The sequence below is a fragment of the Oreochromis aureus genome, linkage group 18 (assembly GCF_013358895.1).
Source record: "Oreochromis aureus strain Israel breed Guangdong linkage group 18, ZZ_aureus, whole genome shotgun sequence".
NCBI lineage: Eukaryota > Metazoa > Chordata > Actinopteri > Cichliformes > Cichlidae > Oreochromis > Oreochromis aureus.
The window spans coordinates 29,405,224-29,420,767 of NC_052959.1; the positions used below are offsets into that span (position 1 = coordinate 29,405,224).

General features: G+C 38.9%; 1 non-coding gene across 1 annotated transcript; it reads left to right on the plus strand.

Annotated features, from left to right (window-relative positions):
* Positions 1–6,813: 6,813 nt before the first annotated feature.
* On the plus strand, positions 6,814–6,905 carry trnar-ucu. The gene is given in 2 exon segments: positions 6,814–6,850; positions 6,870–6,905. It is a non-coding gene; the product is annotated as a tRNA-Arg (tRNA).
* The last annotated feature ends 8,639 nt before the right edge of the window (positions 6,906–15,544 follow it).

Here is a 15,544-nt window from a genome sequence, read left to right on the forward strand (position 1 = left end):
TGTCTCTATCATTTTGAAACAAATTCTGATTTACTGTAAGGGCATGACTTAAGTACCTGGGCACAGGGTTTACACTCTTAGTGTCTACTTTTAATGGGAGTAATACTAAAGAGAGAGAGGTCAAAATGAGGATTCAAATGCAGACATAACAAATGGATTCTGCTTATATATATATATATATAATGGACAGTATCTCCGCCTGTCATATGGAAGACCGGGGTTCGATTCTCCGACGGGAGCCATGCAGCAGAAACCCAAGTCTGGGGTCTATCACACCAGGCAAGACCCAGGTGCAGGCTGTGTAAAGATGCCCTGAAGTCCACTAAAAGAAAAAGAAAAAGAGAAAGAAGAATCTATATATATATATATATATATATATATATATATGTATATATATATATATACATATATGATATACATATATATATATATATATATATATATATATATATATATATGCATATATATATATATACATATATGTATATATATATATATGTAGCAGTATCTCCGCCTGTCAATTCTCGACGGGAGCCATGCAGCAGAAACAAGAAAGAGGAGGAGACGAGGAACCATCATGGAAGGACAGGCCCTGCACGGTATGTACCACCGGCAGATAGAGGAGGTCAAAAAGACAAGGAAAACACAAGGAGACAGAATGCTCTGAGTACAAGATCAAGTAACAGAAGGAGAGGCAAGTCTATACACATATGCATGCTATCTATCTATCTATCTATCTATATAACTATCTATGGGAGATATATATATATAAGTAAAACAACAGACAGACAAAATGGTGGTGGCTAACCAACCGGACATATACAACAGGAGTTAGTCATTACCAAAACAAAACAGGAAGTGCCTGTGATGAATCGAACCCATGGAAAAACAAGTAGATACAAGCAGAAGGCTTTTCTGATGTCTCTAAATTGTGTCTTATATTTTCCTCTGTCCTCTGTCCTCTGCCGGTGACCTGGAAATCAATCTCACTATGCCACCTTACAGGATGTCTCAATTCCTAAAACAGCTTTTGGAAGAGAGGAGGAGACAGGAAAGATGGAGGTACAGTGTTTTTACCTTCAACTATAACAGAGGGGTGGCACACAGCATGAGAGTATACAAACCCCTTACTATTTGTGTTACGTGTGTCACGAGCCCTCTTACATCTAGGATCAAAAGTACAGCTGTGGTTGTGCTACAAGCAAACAATTTACGATGGAGATGCACCACACGTCACGTTTAATTGACATTGCTTTAAAATAAGGCTCCAGGCAGGGGTGTCGAGGATGTTTTGTTAAATGTCGACTCCTTGTGTGTCTTCCTTGCATTCTCTGCTGGTGGGAGCGACTAAAAGGAGGCAAGGATAGAGGATTCACAAACTGAGAAATAGGACAAAGGGGATAGGGGATATGAAAAAAAGTTAAACACTGAGAAACACAGTAAAGGATATTAAATTAACTAAAAAGTTAATTTAATATCTGCACAAAATTGGACGCCATGACAGCAGTACAATATCTGCACTGCTCGTTTGATTTAGCTGATCATTTTGGACACTTGCACACTGGAGGACTTCTACTTTCTATCAGTTAGCTCCATGTCCTCTCCTGATGGGGAAACACCAGAAAGTAGAAATTAGTAGTAACTAATGAATGAATTGGCAGGAATTAAAGAAATAGGAGGATAAAATGTCTTCTGAATTAGACTGAAATTCTAAATTTGCTGGCAAAAATCATCCCACCAACACGGTGCTGGCGACCAGTCTAGAACCAGATCTAATCATTTCAACCAAGAAAAGACGACCAACATGGCTCCACAAAATTACCGAGTGTGGGGTGGCTGCGAAAGTCTTAATCTCCGCTAACTCTTTAGTTACTTGATTACTTTATATTACATGACAGAACATCGTGGCATGTGACCTATCTGTGGAACACTATTTATCACTTCTAAGAAAGCCTATTCGAGTCCTGCACTCTTTGCCGGCTTCGTGCTTCAAATGTGAAGTATAAAATGAGCATTATTACTTTCGGGTTGTAAGTGCACAGAGGCGCAGCAGCCAATTTTTCCCTCACTCCTCAGAAGACATGCTAGGTCACTCTGCATCAAAGAGCTGCCTCCCTGCCTGATCAAAGACTGCTCGACTGGCTTGATGGACAGTCAAAAATAGTGTTCTCACATCACCTCCACTTTCTCCTGACAGGTTTTCATGTATATGTTCATCAGATGAATTAGATTTTATGCATAAACTATGTATAGAAATGCTGGGACAACTATGTATAAATAGGATGTCTCTATAAGCATATTATGAACTATTAGATTTTCACATGATAAACTACACTGCATGAAATGACAGACAAATGGGTAAAAAATTGTTTTCCAGTAAAAAAGGAAGAAGGAAACTGATGCTATACTTGCAGGTTACATGATTGAAAGCATTTCGAAAGGAGCCAAAGTGATAAAACAAGACTCCCCTATATTTATTCGATATAATTTAAATGCCTCTTTAGATATATGTCATATAAGTTGTATATCGCAGATGTCACCCACTTGCTTTTGTACCACTGTTTCAAAGCTTCAAGTTTCTGATTTTAGCCTTTGATATCTTGATTTTTAAACCAGACACCACAAGCAAGGCTAAGGTTAACTTGACTGAGGAAGTGAAGGGCACCACACACTCAAACTGATACAATTTACACTAAATGGGAGCATCTTTTACAAAATATACATGATACCATATTAAAAGAGACTTGAAAGTGTTCATTCAATTCATAAACTCATCAGGAAAGCATTTATTAGGGTCATAAGTGAAGTGAGTAAAAGATTCTCTATTATTAGATCCTTTTGGACTGGCTTCATGTGTTAAAATGTTTTGGGGGGTTGTGTTTGCCATGTAAAGCCACATTTTTTTAAAGGAACTGTTTACAGGAGGTTTGAGAATCGGTTTTGTGAGATATTGCAAAGAACTAACCTGAACCTTCTCTTCCAAACACAAATGATGCAATCTCAGCTCTCTTCAAGTGTAACAACATCAGTAAAACAATCAGAGTATGTGCTCTGTGATAATGGCAACTTAAGTGAAACAGAATTTCCACAGAGTTTTTCCTGAGATGTATTTCTGTGTAAACAAAAGTGCAACAAATTAGATTCTCATATCAGGATTTTATCTGGATGTGACTCTTGGCATGACAAATAAGCCCAATGATTTTAATTAGGTGTGTGAACTTTGCTGTTTCTGGCACATTGGTTGCCAACAACTTTTTAAGATTTTGCTGCCAAAGAACTTCTTATTACCTTAACAAATCACATTAGCAATATTTTTAGCAGGAAGTGGAATGCAGAAAAAGCACAAATTGTAATCAATACAGATATTCAGCCTCAAAAATAGCTTAAAAGTGACCCTTTTTCATATTTTTTCTCACATTCTGTGTTACCAAATTAAATTCCTGGCTGCAAAGATGAACGCTTCCACATGTAAAAGGACAAAAAAAAGAGAAAAAGTTCCATTACATATTTCCTGTGTCCAGGAACACTTTATGAAGCACACCTGGCCAGAGGTGTCCTTCCTCCTCCGCAGTGCTGGATGACATTTGCAGTGACAGAAATGTTTGGTCTGTGGTCTCAGTCTCTCTCGCTCTCTCTCAATACACACACACACACACACACACACACACACACACACACACACACACACACACACACACACACACACACACACACACACACACAAACTACCCAGATGGCAACAGAGCCACTCAGTCGCAGCTCTTATCTTTGAAAACTACTCAAGTCTGCACATCGAAAATACCTGCTGCCACTGCCTTTGATTCCCAGGGAAGACAGGCAGACACGTGCGTGTGAGTGAGACAGCCTCAGAGACATGTAGGAATGAGGCGAGTGCGAGTCTGTGCATGATTGCCACAGTGGGGAGTATGTCATCCAGTGTGTGTACAGTTGTTAGAATTGTGCAAGCTGCTGGGACATGTGTATGTGTACACGCGTACATGTACGTGCGTGCTTGCGTGTGTGTGTGTGTGTGTGTGTGTGTGTGTGCGTACCAGATTCGTGACAAGCCAACTGTGACAGGCTCTAATAGCTCTCGAACACATCCGTCTGAACACACTGCTGCTCATTGTGTGTGTTTTCTCTGTTTTATCTCTGGCTCTGTTATCACTGCAAGTCTTCTCCTCCACTGCCAACACCACCAGAGCGAGACAGATTGAGGAGGAAGTTGGCCGGGAAATGGCATCGATGGAAAGTTCTGCTCTGTGGTGAAACTCTGTGCCTAGACCTTTCTGCAAACATAAAGTACCTGCTTTACAGTCTGACAGCAGATTTGAGCTGGCTAATGAATTGAGGAGGTCTGTTACAGCGAAAAAGGCTCGCGGCATATACATATATATATATTAGCCTCTCATTATTACACACTTTAAAGATTTTCATCTTATAAACTCACAGACATAGGCCAAATGTGCAAGTAGCTTATTACAACAGGTAGTTACTTCTCCCTTGCAACAGCATGTAGTGGAGAAAGTAATTAGCATAACATAGCATCCATGGATTAATGAGTTGTCAAAGCGTTTTTGCAATTTGTTTCCAGTTTTAAACTGAAAGCCAGTATTTAACCATGACCACATCTACTAAAAAACCACAAAGGCAAAGCATTTAACCCAAACCTTGACGTGTGACGTGATTTCAAAAAACATCACCTCATAGCCGTTTGTGGTTCTCAGATTTTACCTTAAACATGAGTCATTAGTCTTAATGGGTTTTCCATCCACTTGCTAGAAGTAAGTCTGGGCTCGAGGAGTTAGAATTGGGAAAACTTTTCTGAACTCATAAAGATGCCACAGGGACAATCCAGTGTCTAAATGTCAAACAATCACAATATATTGGATTCAAAACTTCAAATAAGAGCACTAAAAATAGTTATACTGAAATATACAGCATTACTTCTTAAAGTTGCCTTAAAAGTATGCATGACTTTTAACAGAGCCAGAGAATACTAAAAGAATCAATACCTTCACTGTTAGAAAAAAAATGTAAAAAAGAAAAGTGGTACTTTATAAGACTCATACTGAAAACTGATAAAAGGAATTAAATCTCACATTTCTTACCTGCAAAATATGGTCTTCAAAACAAATATATAAGACATAAAATCTTCACCTTGCAACATACAGAAGCAAAATATATTCAGTTATTCCAATCCTTCATGTCCACTGACACAAATCATATCTATAACAGTTCCATTCCCCTCTTAATTCTCCCACGTGCACATGTCAGTTTTGTCCTGCAGCCGCACATCATTTGTAATTATGTAAAACAGTCCGTTCTCATTGCATGGAGGAAAGCAATTTTTCTATGCAAATGGTTAAATTCCCTGTGAGGGCCGCCAGTGGAAGCATGCTTATAAACGTGCTAATGATGAATGACGGTGGGTGATATTGGGGTCACCGCACGTGCGACACTGATGAAAATGATAAACTAAATGCCAGAAGTGTCCTCACAACGAGTGAACTGGGTAAAAGAGATGGGACATGGTGGCGCATTTATTATCCAATTGGGTGAAACAATAATGAAGAAAGATCAGAGTGATTTGAATCACTTATTTTTTCTTTCATTTTGAATAATTTTCTTTGACTTTGTTTGAGATAATAGTACAAATCCTACATGGTAAATACACAGAGCACTGCATGCTGAAATTGTGTGTAAACCACTTGACCTGGACTCATTCACCTTTTAAGATTTCCATCAGTAAAAAGAGAAACTCTCGCTTGTCCCAACCCTGAATGTTAGAGTAATGACTTCAGCACTGCACGGCTAGAATTCCAAAGAAATTGAAAATCATTCCATAAAGAAAAATAGAGTAAGTGATGTTTTTCCCAGACTGGCCCCAAACTTCTACTTACCTTTATTATGTAGTTTTTATCAGGGAAATCACATAGAACTTATACTTACTGGACACTTCATTAGGTGCATCTTGGCAGAACCAAGTTGGACCCTGTTTTGCCTTCAGAATTGTTTCCATTATTGGTGGCTTAGATTCAACAAGGTGCAGGACATTACACTGAAATTTTGTTCCATATTGACATGATTGCATCACGGTCCCCTCATATTGTCGGCTCCAATTCCTTGATGTGAATCTCCTATTCCACCGCATCCCACCAATACAAGGTAGGCTGTGGTGTTTAAGCAATGCTCAGTGCGTACTAAGTGTGAATAGGGGGTTAATAATGATATTCAAAAAGTGAACAATGATATCCTCCAACAGTACACCAGTACATCACCAGCAGCCTGAAGTGTTGACTCGAGGCAGGATGGACCCATGTTTTCATGTTGTTTATGCCAAATTCTGATCTTATTATAGGCTCATCACACAATTACTATTCTTAGCTGACAGGTTTGGCTTCTGTAGTCTATCTGCTTAAAGGTTCAGTGTGTTGAGCATTCATATGTGGTCTTCTACATACGTTGGTTGTAAGTAGTTGTTTAAGTTACTGTTGCCTTCCTATCAGCTTAAAGCAGTCCGGTCATGCTTCTCTGACCTCACAAATAATGTTTGTTCAAACTTAATATGATTTATAAAATAATTTTAATTGTGAAAGTGCAGGATTTAATTTGAAAGAACCATATTCCATCACCTTTGTTGTATCATTACGGTCCAGTGAATATTCTTTCGCTATTAGTCACATAGTGGTCAGAAAATTAGCATATTTTAGTGCAATGGATATAGCTTTAGCTGCTTTTTAAGGCACAGGGATATAGGTTAGGATTTAGGTTTAGCAACAAAAAAATAATTGGGGGACACCACATATAACAGGCTCTGTGGCGCAATGGATAGCGCGTTGGACTTCTAGTGATTCACTTCAGATGCAATTCAAAGGTTGTGGGTTCGAGTCCCACCAGAGTCGCTATTTAAGTGAGGGACCTAGCTGAGGTTCTATCGATAACACAATTACATGACCTTTCAATAGGAAAGAAAAGACAACTTTTTTACTCACAATTTTTCCCTTTTGTTACAGAAACATAACAAATATTTTGGTAATTACTAATACAGTTATTGTAGCATAAGCCATTGGGTGGTGGTCTAACAAATTTGTTAAGCGTTCAATTTTGTTGACAGGTTAATGCATTAAATTGCCCTTTATGCAACGCTTTAGGGGACAAAATCAAACACAAGCTAAAAGACAGACATTTAACATTGTTCATCTCTGTAGTTACACACCTGCAGTCTTATAGCATTATATACTGTAAGTCTCTTGGATTATTCTGCATGTGAATAAAAAACACAAAAGGAATTAAAGCGGGACCCCCATCTTTATCATATGAACCCTATGCATCTTACAAAGTGTCAGTACTGGAATAAATGTTATGAGACCAGCTTGAAATTCACAGTTTGCCTAAATCAGAGGTTCCCAAAGTGTGGGGCCCGCCCCCTAGGGGGGGCGCAGAGCCATTGCAGGGGGGGCGAGGTATGAAAAGAAAAAAAAAAGCGCCTGGACACTGTGGACAGGTTTTTGACGGGGCTCCCACACAAACGCAAAGCAGGAGATGAAGCATCGCCAAATATGTTTCCAAACCAACTTCCTTCCAAACCAAAGACAGGAAAATATGGTGAAGCATATCTTCCCTTTGGCTTCACCTGCACAAGTGCCAAGGTAGGTCTCCCCTGCAAAATTAGTTTCCCTGCGTCGGGAGCACGCGCTGTGCTCTCCAAATCACGGACAAACAGTATCCCACATTCTTGATTTTTAGTTCACAAACACTTCTTGTAATAACTAACTACTCCTGACATTTTGGACATGTTACTAACATGTCCAAAGCACGCGCTGTGCTCTCCAAATCACGGACAAACAGTATCCCACATTCTTGATTTTTAGTTCACAAACACTTCTTGTAATAACTAACTACTCCTGACATTAAATGTCAGGAGTAGTTAGTTATTACAAGAAGTGTTTGTGAACTAAAAATCAAGAGCTAACATGATGTTAGCTCTTTATGCAGTAAAGTTACAGCGGGATACAAATAATATCAGGCTGATCTGCCGTAATTTGTTCCCCCCTGTTCAAATCACGGACAAACAGTATCCTACAGCTGTTTATGTGTTTAAACCCATTTTGCACAGAGACATTTTTGAAAAATGTATTGATAGCAATGTTGAATATTATTACACAGGAAAAAAAAACAACTACACGTAAAATAATTACACCGTGACGCCTCTGCCTTTCTAAATGGAGGGACAGTAACTGCGTGTGTATATGTAAGCGTGTAAACCTGAAGATAGTCAGATTAACAGTATTTTGTCTCTATCTGCCATTCTGCAATTCATCTCATGTAAACAATAACGTGGCGCACAGCGTGACGTGAAAAAAAGGCACATACCCTTGACGTTGCGTGATGAACTCTGTATTCCTCGTCCACACGTAAAAACAAAAAAAGGAGTTTTAAATAATCTCCGTTTTCGTGAATCGCAACGCCGTTTACGTGTTGACGAAAAGCCCAAACGCATAGAAACAGCTGAGTTTTCAAAAATACCCGTGTAGTTGTGGACGTGGCGTAAAAGAGTTAGTAGTGTATTTTATTACTACCTGTAATTTATTGCCGTTTACTTGTATTTGCTTAATTGTTTACTAAATGTTTGAGGTGTGAAATAAACCGCAATGGAGTTTGTAAAAAAATATGGGTGTGTGTGTTTGGAGGATGTGTTTGTGCGGGGGGCGAACATTTTCTTGTAAAAAGGGGGCCTGGCAAAAAAAGTTTGGGAACCACTGGCCTAAATCATGAAAAAATACTCAAACTAAGTTTTACATTTATACGATGGATTAAAACTCTTATTTATTTATTTATTTTTTTCAAGTTCACAAAAGAAAAAGCTGATCTGGATTGTCCCAGAGCTAGATTTGAAAAAGATGTGAAAAACCTTTACTACAAGAGAAAGCATAAAATGCAAGATCTTGCCAAAAATTTTTTTGATATCTTCTTACTAATATTACCTTTTTATTAGATTTGTTCAAGTCTGAATTTGTGAAACAATGCCCTGTCCATGGAACAGTCACGGTCCGTTCTGAGTTTTGTTCCTTTGAAAATATAAGATAATTATGTTTTAGCTCCTGGATATGTTGTGTTTGAGTTTGCTGTTTATAGGTCTTATTTCTATTATGTGAGTGTCCCTCTGTGTCCAGTCTCTCCCAATCTTGTCTCTGTGTTTTGTTATCCTTTCAGTCTCCCAGTCTGTCATGTCTCATTGTCTGTTTACCCTCAGTACTACTGTCAACTTAGTAGTTTGAGTAGTGTTAGTCTGAGTCTCCGTGTTTATTTGTGTGCGTGTTACTTCCTGTTTTATTTTGATACTCTCTCTGTCTTGCGTGTTATGTTCAGTTTTGCTTCCCCTGTCTTGTCAGTCAGATTCTACTCAGCTGTGCATCCAGCTGTGTCCACTCTGCCCTAATCTCCTCCTGTGTAAATACCATCTGTGTCTCCCTCTGTTCTCTGTCATGTCATCCACTCGAGCTGTGTGTTTTGCTTGCATTAGTTTCCTTGTAGTTTTCAAGCTTCCTAGTTTGTAGTTTTTACCTCGCTTGAGTTTTTGTATTTCTTTATTTTTTGTGTTTATAACCTAAAGCAATAAAGTTGCCTCTCTTAGTTTACCCATGTCTCTGAATCTGGCAATTTGGTCCTGCCTTGCCTATCACACAGCCATACATGACAGGAACACTAAATCCTGGTCTCACAGGAAGCCCTTAAACATTGGTCACAGTACCCAGAGGTCAAGTCATCATGGGCAGTTAGAAAAGTTATGTGATGTTTATAAAGGTACTTAACCCCATTGAGTCAGTGACAGACGCCTGTTAGTGTGGGCAGCTGCTAGGTGGCAAATTTTACAGCTGTGTTTTTATGCTTCAGATTTATTTTATGTGGCATCAATAAACTCAGTGAAAGAAAAACCAGTTAAAACTGTGCTGAAACACTGAAAATGTGTGTGATTGCCATTCGCAGTGAACCGCTGAGAGGAGTCCTTCTGTCCACAACATCTCCTATTGATTACTAAACATAGGATATGCAACTGCATACTGCTCAGAGACTAATGTGCAGACAGGGACAAAATATTTGTGAACTCAAGTAAGCTGTTTCTGATTTGTTCTTGCAGGAAGAATACGAGTTGCCCATTAACAGGCTGACAGTGTCACTGCCAACAGCAGCTCTGTGGTTTTACAAATCTGGTTGATGATTTTGAACTGCGACATGACTGGTCGCTTTGAGCACAGACATGGATCCTCATTCGCTACCAGCAGAATGAATGACAACATTTTTACTTGAGGCGTTGTGGGGACTGATAGCCACAGTGGCATGCTCAGGCATCTTGTTTCGATGTTAAATAAAGTAGTCTACTCAGAGTCTCAACGTATAATGCTGCAGTCTGAGGGGAAAAAAAGTCGAGGCAATTATATTTCTGTCCCTGTTTCACTTCTATTGAAAGTTTCCACAGTAATTTATTTGCTGAATAAGTTCCATGACCTCCCAGGCCCTTAAAAACCTGTTTAAATTCCCCATTGTACAATTTCAAATATGCCTATGTGACAAAAGGAAAATAAACATTCATTTCCTCAGTCCTGAAAACTTAATTTTTACAGCAGTAGCAACAATTGACAAGATGGTAATAACAAATAATGACAACTTTACAACAATTTTTCAGGGCTTCCTAAACTTCCTGTGCATCAAGGACCAAAATTCAGCAGAAAAAGGAAACGTGCATTAGTTAATTACAGTACCAACACATCATCTACTGTAAAATGATAATTTAGATATTTTTAATAATAGAATTTTTCAGGCTTCTTGCTATTTTTGTATAAACTCCAACAATGAATCAATCAGAACTGTAGAATAAAATGCACAACTTCTAAACTTTTGACTAGACTAGAATTTTTTCAACTTACCTTTTTTAGTATTTAATGCTGTTTGATTAAACCAGACATCTGTAAAGAACAGACAGTTTTATGCAGAGTTATGCAGACTAGCAAAACAGCAACATTCAGTACAGCAACATTATCAGTGCAAACTGATTTACTTTCATCTTGATATAACTAATTATATTTTTCTAAATTATAAAGCAATTTACAAAAACAGATTTTTTTAATAAAATAGAATAATATTTATCCACTGATCCATTAATTTTTTTTCATCCAAAATCAGACTGCATGATAATGGACAAAGCAGTATTTCATGGTATTCCAGACATCCTTCCTGATCCCACATTCTAGTTCCTCTTGGGCATCCCAGGGCATTCCCAGCTTGATGAGATATATATATGTCTCCAGCAAGTTCTGGGTCTGCCCAGTGATCTCCTTCCAGCTGGATGTGCTTGGAAAACCTCAAGCATCCTGATTAGACGCCTGAACCACCTCAGTTGACTCCTGGAGCATCACAATGAAGCAGCGGCTTTGCTCCTAGCACCTTCCAGGAGTCTGAGGTCCAGCCACCCTACTGTGGAAACACATTTCTGGCTCTTCTATTCACGATTACCCAGATTGTATGGCCATAGGTCTAACTGAAAAAATTATGGTTTAAAGGGTTTTGAATCTTCCTCGTTGAAAAATTGCTACCTAATTACAGAGGAGGGGTTAGCATCCCTCTGATCCTGGGAAATAGCCACTGGTATAGTCTCCAAAGGTAAATCGGTTCCAGGTGAGGGGCCAGACTAAGAAAAAAATCTCTCAATAATTCACAATTCACAGTTTGAGAACCTTGCTGGGTAGCAGGAAGAAATAACCTCCACTGCCATGTAGGCCCATGGGTTAGATACTATGCAGCCTGGGTGGCAGGCAAAGGCAGTGGTCTTGAGTGCCGGTGTCTTTAACAAACTAAGCTTTTAAACACATCTGCATAGAGGGAAGAAATGGCACAAGATGGAGTAGTTTATATGACACTCTGCAACACTTGTCAGTCACACTGGTTGCTTCTGTGACTGGTCAGATTGTGCGTTGATTTGAACTGTGTACTATCTCCTTTCCTTTTCATAAAGGATGGTTCAGTATATCCCGTGTGGTAATGCAGGAACCAATGAAGTATCTTTCCTTTGTATTTAGAGAATTCGAACATCTCTTACTGTGCCACGGACACACAGTACCTCTGGATGATTTCACTCACTCATTCCTAAGCAAAACTGACTTTTCAAAATGCAAAGAAGGCGATGCATAAAGGTGGAGACACAGTGGATATGAACTGACAGGACAAATGATGAAAAATGCCATAATACAAACCATGACAACTTGAGAATCCATCATAAGTAGTGCTACAGCACAACAAGCTTGTGCTGTTTGGGGCTGTATGATGGAGGCAATAGCTGGCTCATCTATCTCACATCAATCCCCAACAAAGTCCCCCCATTATCAGTTTTCTTATCTGCTTATCTGACTGGTTGTGAGGAGCTGGAGTCTAACTCTGATGATATCAACCGAGAGGTTGCCAATCTATCACAGACAGACAAGTAGTCGTTCTCTGACATTAACACGTAAAGTGAATTCATAATCCCCAGTTAACAGAACTGGGGTAGTATTCACTGATACCAAAAATATTTTGGATCTGTAGAGCTGGCAGCACATGAATGGAGGTCTCAGGATAATTATGGCATTATTCATTAACGGTGTGTTCTAGTACATACTCTGAATTAGGGTAATAACCTTTAATTCTTATTACAACAATAGCCCTTATTTATCACATAAGATACACTTGGTGTTACTGTGTTCAGGATTGTGATCAGTTCAGATTTTGGCAGAATTATGAACAAAAGTAAAACAAAGAAATCAAATCTTAATAGTAAATCTGAATGAAGCCTTAAGGCTTGTGATATAAACCTGACACGCTGAAGCTGTACATCTTTGTTCAAAAAATGTCTTGGACCACAATTAAGATGGCAGCTCAGCTGACATCCTCTGTGTAAGCAAGCAGAAGTAAATTCTTAATCACTAGTTCTTTTACCCATATAAGACTTTAAAATGTCCACATTATGAGTGGGTCAAAGATCTTGGGCTTCAGGCAAACAAGTGAGGGACATTCTTTCCTAACCTTCTTTTTAACAGCAACAACACATTTTTATTACCTTTGGACAACAGAAATGATCTTCGCCATTCAGTTGCTCCCTTTACGGGTCACCATATCATCGCACTATGTCCCTGGCATCCACGCCAACCCTCTTGTATGTCCTCCTTCATTATATCTACAAATCTTCTCTCTGATCTTCCTCCAGCATCCTTTGTCCAATACACTATGCATCCTCTGTGCTTGTTCAAATCATCTCAGCCTTGCCTTCTATGTTTTTATATGTCTCCACGCACTCCACTCTGTCACCAGTGCAAACAGGAAGGGGCTCAGAGCTGATTCCTTTTGTACTCTCTACCTTGAATACACCTGTCACTGATCTATAGTATGTCAGTATAAGTTGTAGTATGGAAATGATCTTAAGTGGTCACCCAGGACACGTGTGGAGAAACATTTCTAATTCCCTGTGTGAACAAATATACTTAAAGCTGTTCTCATGTTAATGATGATTCAAAATACACAATAAAACTATGTGTGAACAGGCCCTTTGTAGCTACTATCAGGCAAACCAAATCTCAGGGACTAAAATGTGTGCACATGTGTTCAAACCCCAAGGTGTCTACAGTAGAAGTTGCCATCTATGAAAAGAAAAACTTAGACGGTCTAAATCTACTCATATGACTCACTATTGAGAGAAAAGCAGCATCTTGCTAAATCGATTTCCCTACTTCCTACTCTCTAAGTCAACACTGCAAGAAAGCAACACAAGCTTATGTACTGAGAACGTTTTTCCCCCACAATCAATAGCAAGCTGCTGTTTCACCTGAATAAGCACTCAAAAAGCTGATCATCCACCCAGCTTCTTATAAGGAGATGCTGGATGAATAATAACGCCAAGTGACGATGACTCTGAATGAAAAATGTGATTCATTTTGGCGTCATAATGTCTTTGTAACAAGAGATCGTCAACATCAAGGAGATGAGGTTAAAAACAGCTGGACAGGTATTAGACTTAAAAACAGCTGCACAAAAAAACTTATGTTTGAAGGAGTGACAGTGGTTCTTCCACAGTGCAAAGAAAGAAGCAGTTAACTGCAGGCATGCGATGAATCAGATGATAAAGGGTGATTTTAAATCGCTCCCTTCATCAAGTGGAAAAAACAGGTGCTTACACTGGGATTTTTTTAAAGGCCATGACAGATCAAATATTTGCTTTTGTAGCTTAACTTTTGATTAAAGAGTGCACAGTTTGCATACACACGTCTCCCACAAAATGTCATTATATTATATTTATTTAAGAGTGTGACAAAAATCTATGTTAACCCTATAAACCACAGGTGTCGAATTCCAGGCCTCGAGGGCCGGTGTCCTGCAGGTTTTAGATGTGTCCTTGATCCAACACAGCTGATTCAAATGGCTAAATGACCTCCTCAGCATGTCTTGAAGTTCTCCAGAAGCCTGGTAATGAACTAATCATTTAATTCAGGTGTGTTGACCCAGGGTGAGATCTAAACCCTGTAGGACGCCGGCCCTCGAGGCCTGGAGTTCGACACCCCTGCTATAAACCCTGAACCATGAAATAATGCCCAGAACATTTTGATTTTAAATTTAGATATAATTTTGCATATGTGAGTGTAATTTTGTATAATCTTCGTTATATCTGGCATTTTTTGGCAGTTTATTGCTCACAGTTTACCTTAAATAAACAAATGGGAGTTGGGGTTAAAAAAGATACACTTCGTGTTATTAGGTTCTGAAGAAAATCCCGCCTTTTAACCAGAAAACTGGCGAGCAGGTCTCAATTGCATATATTTCACTCATTTTCACTCGTTGGCTAACTTTATGTGCCAGAAATGCTCAGTCAAGTTTAGCGAGAAAGGTTTAGCTGAGCACAATAGTTTTAAAAGTTAAACCATTTGTGAACTTTGAATGACAGGTCAGTTTTGCCTTTAATTTCCCTTTTTTGTTCAAACCAAAGTTAGCAGCTTTTTAATAATATGGCTAATTACAAATTTAATTTGCTAGCCAAACTAGCTGGACATTAGCTAGTTTGGCTAGTTAACATCCAAGCTAACTCCTTGACTCTGTGGTCACTATAATGCTGCTGCTACTACAACAACTACTATTCCCAATAATAATAAAAGAGTGATGGACAAAATACCACACTTCACATGCACTTTTTCATACCTTTTTGCGGAAATATATGTTTTTCTTTTTGTGCAATGTCAAGTAATATAAAGCTGCAAAAAAGTTTTCATTGCACCTTCTCGTATATTAGGTGTTAGTGTTGCCCAAATATCTCACCTGAAGAGAAAAAAAAATGTAAATGCTGAATGTCAGCCTTGAACGCCATCCACTGCAGGACATCACTTTGTGTGCACACACCCAAGGTACCCGATTTAAAATGCAGCTGGTGTTTGCAGCTCTATAAAGCACGTTTTACTGCTCACCCCGATGGTAAAAATTAGTGTATAATTATGTCAGAAAAGGGAAAAAAAGAGACCACAGTCACAAG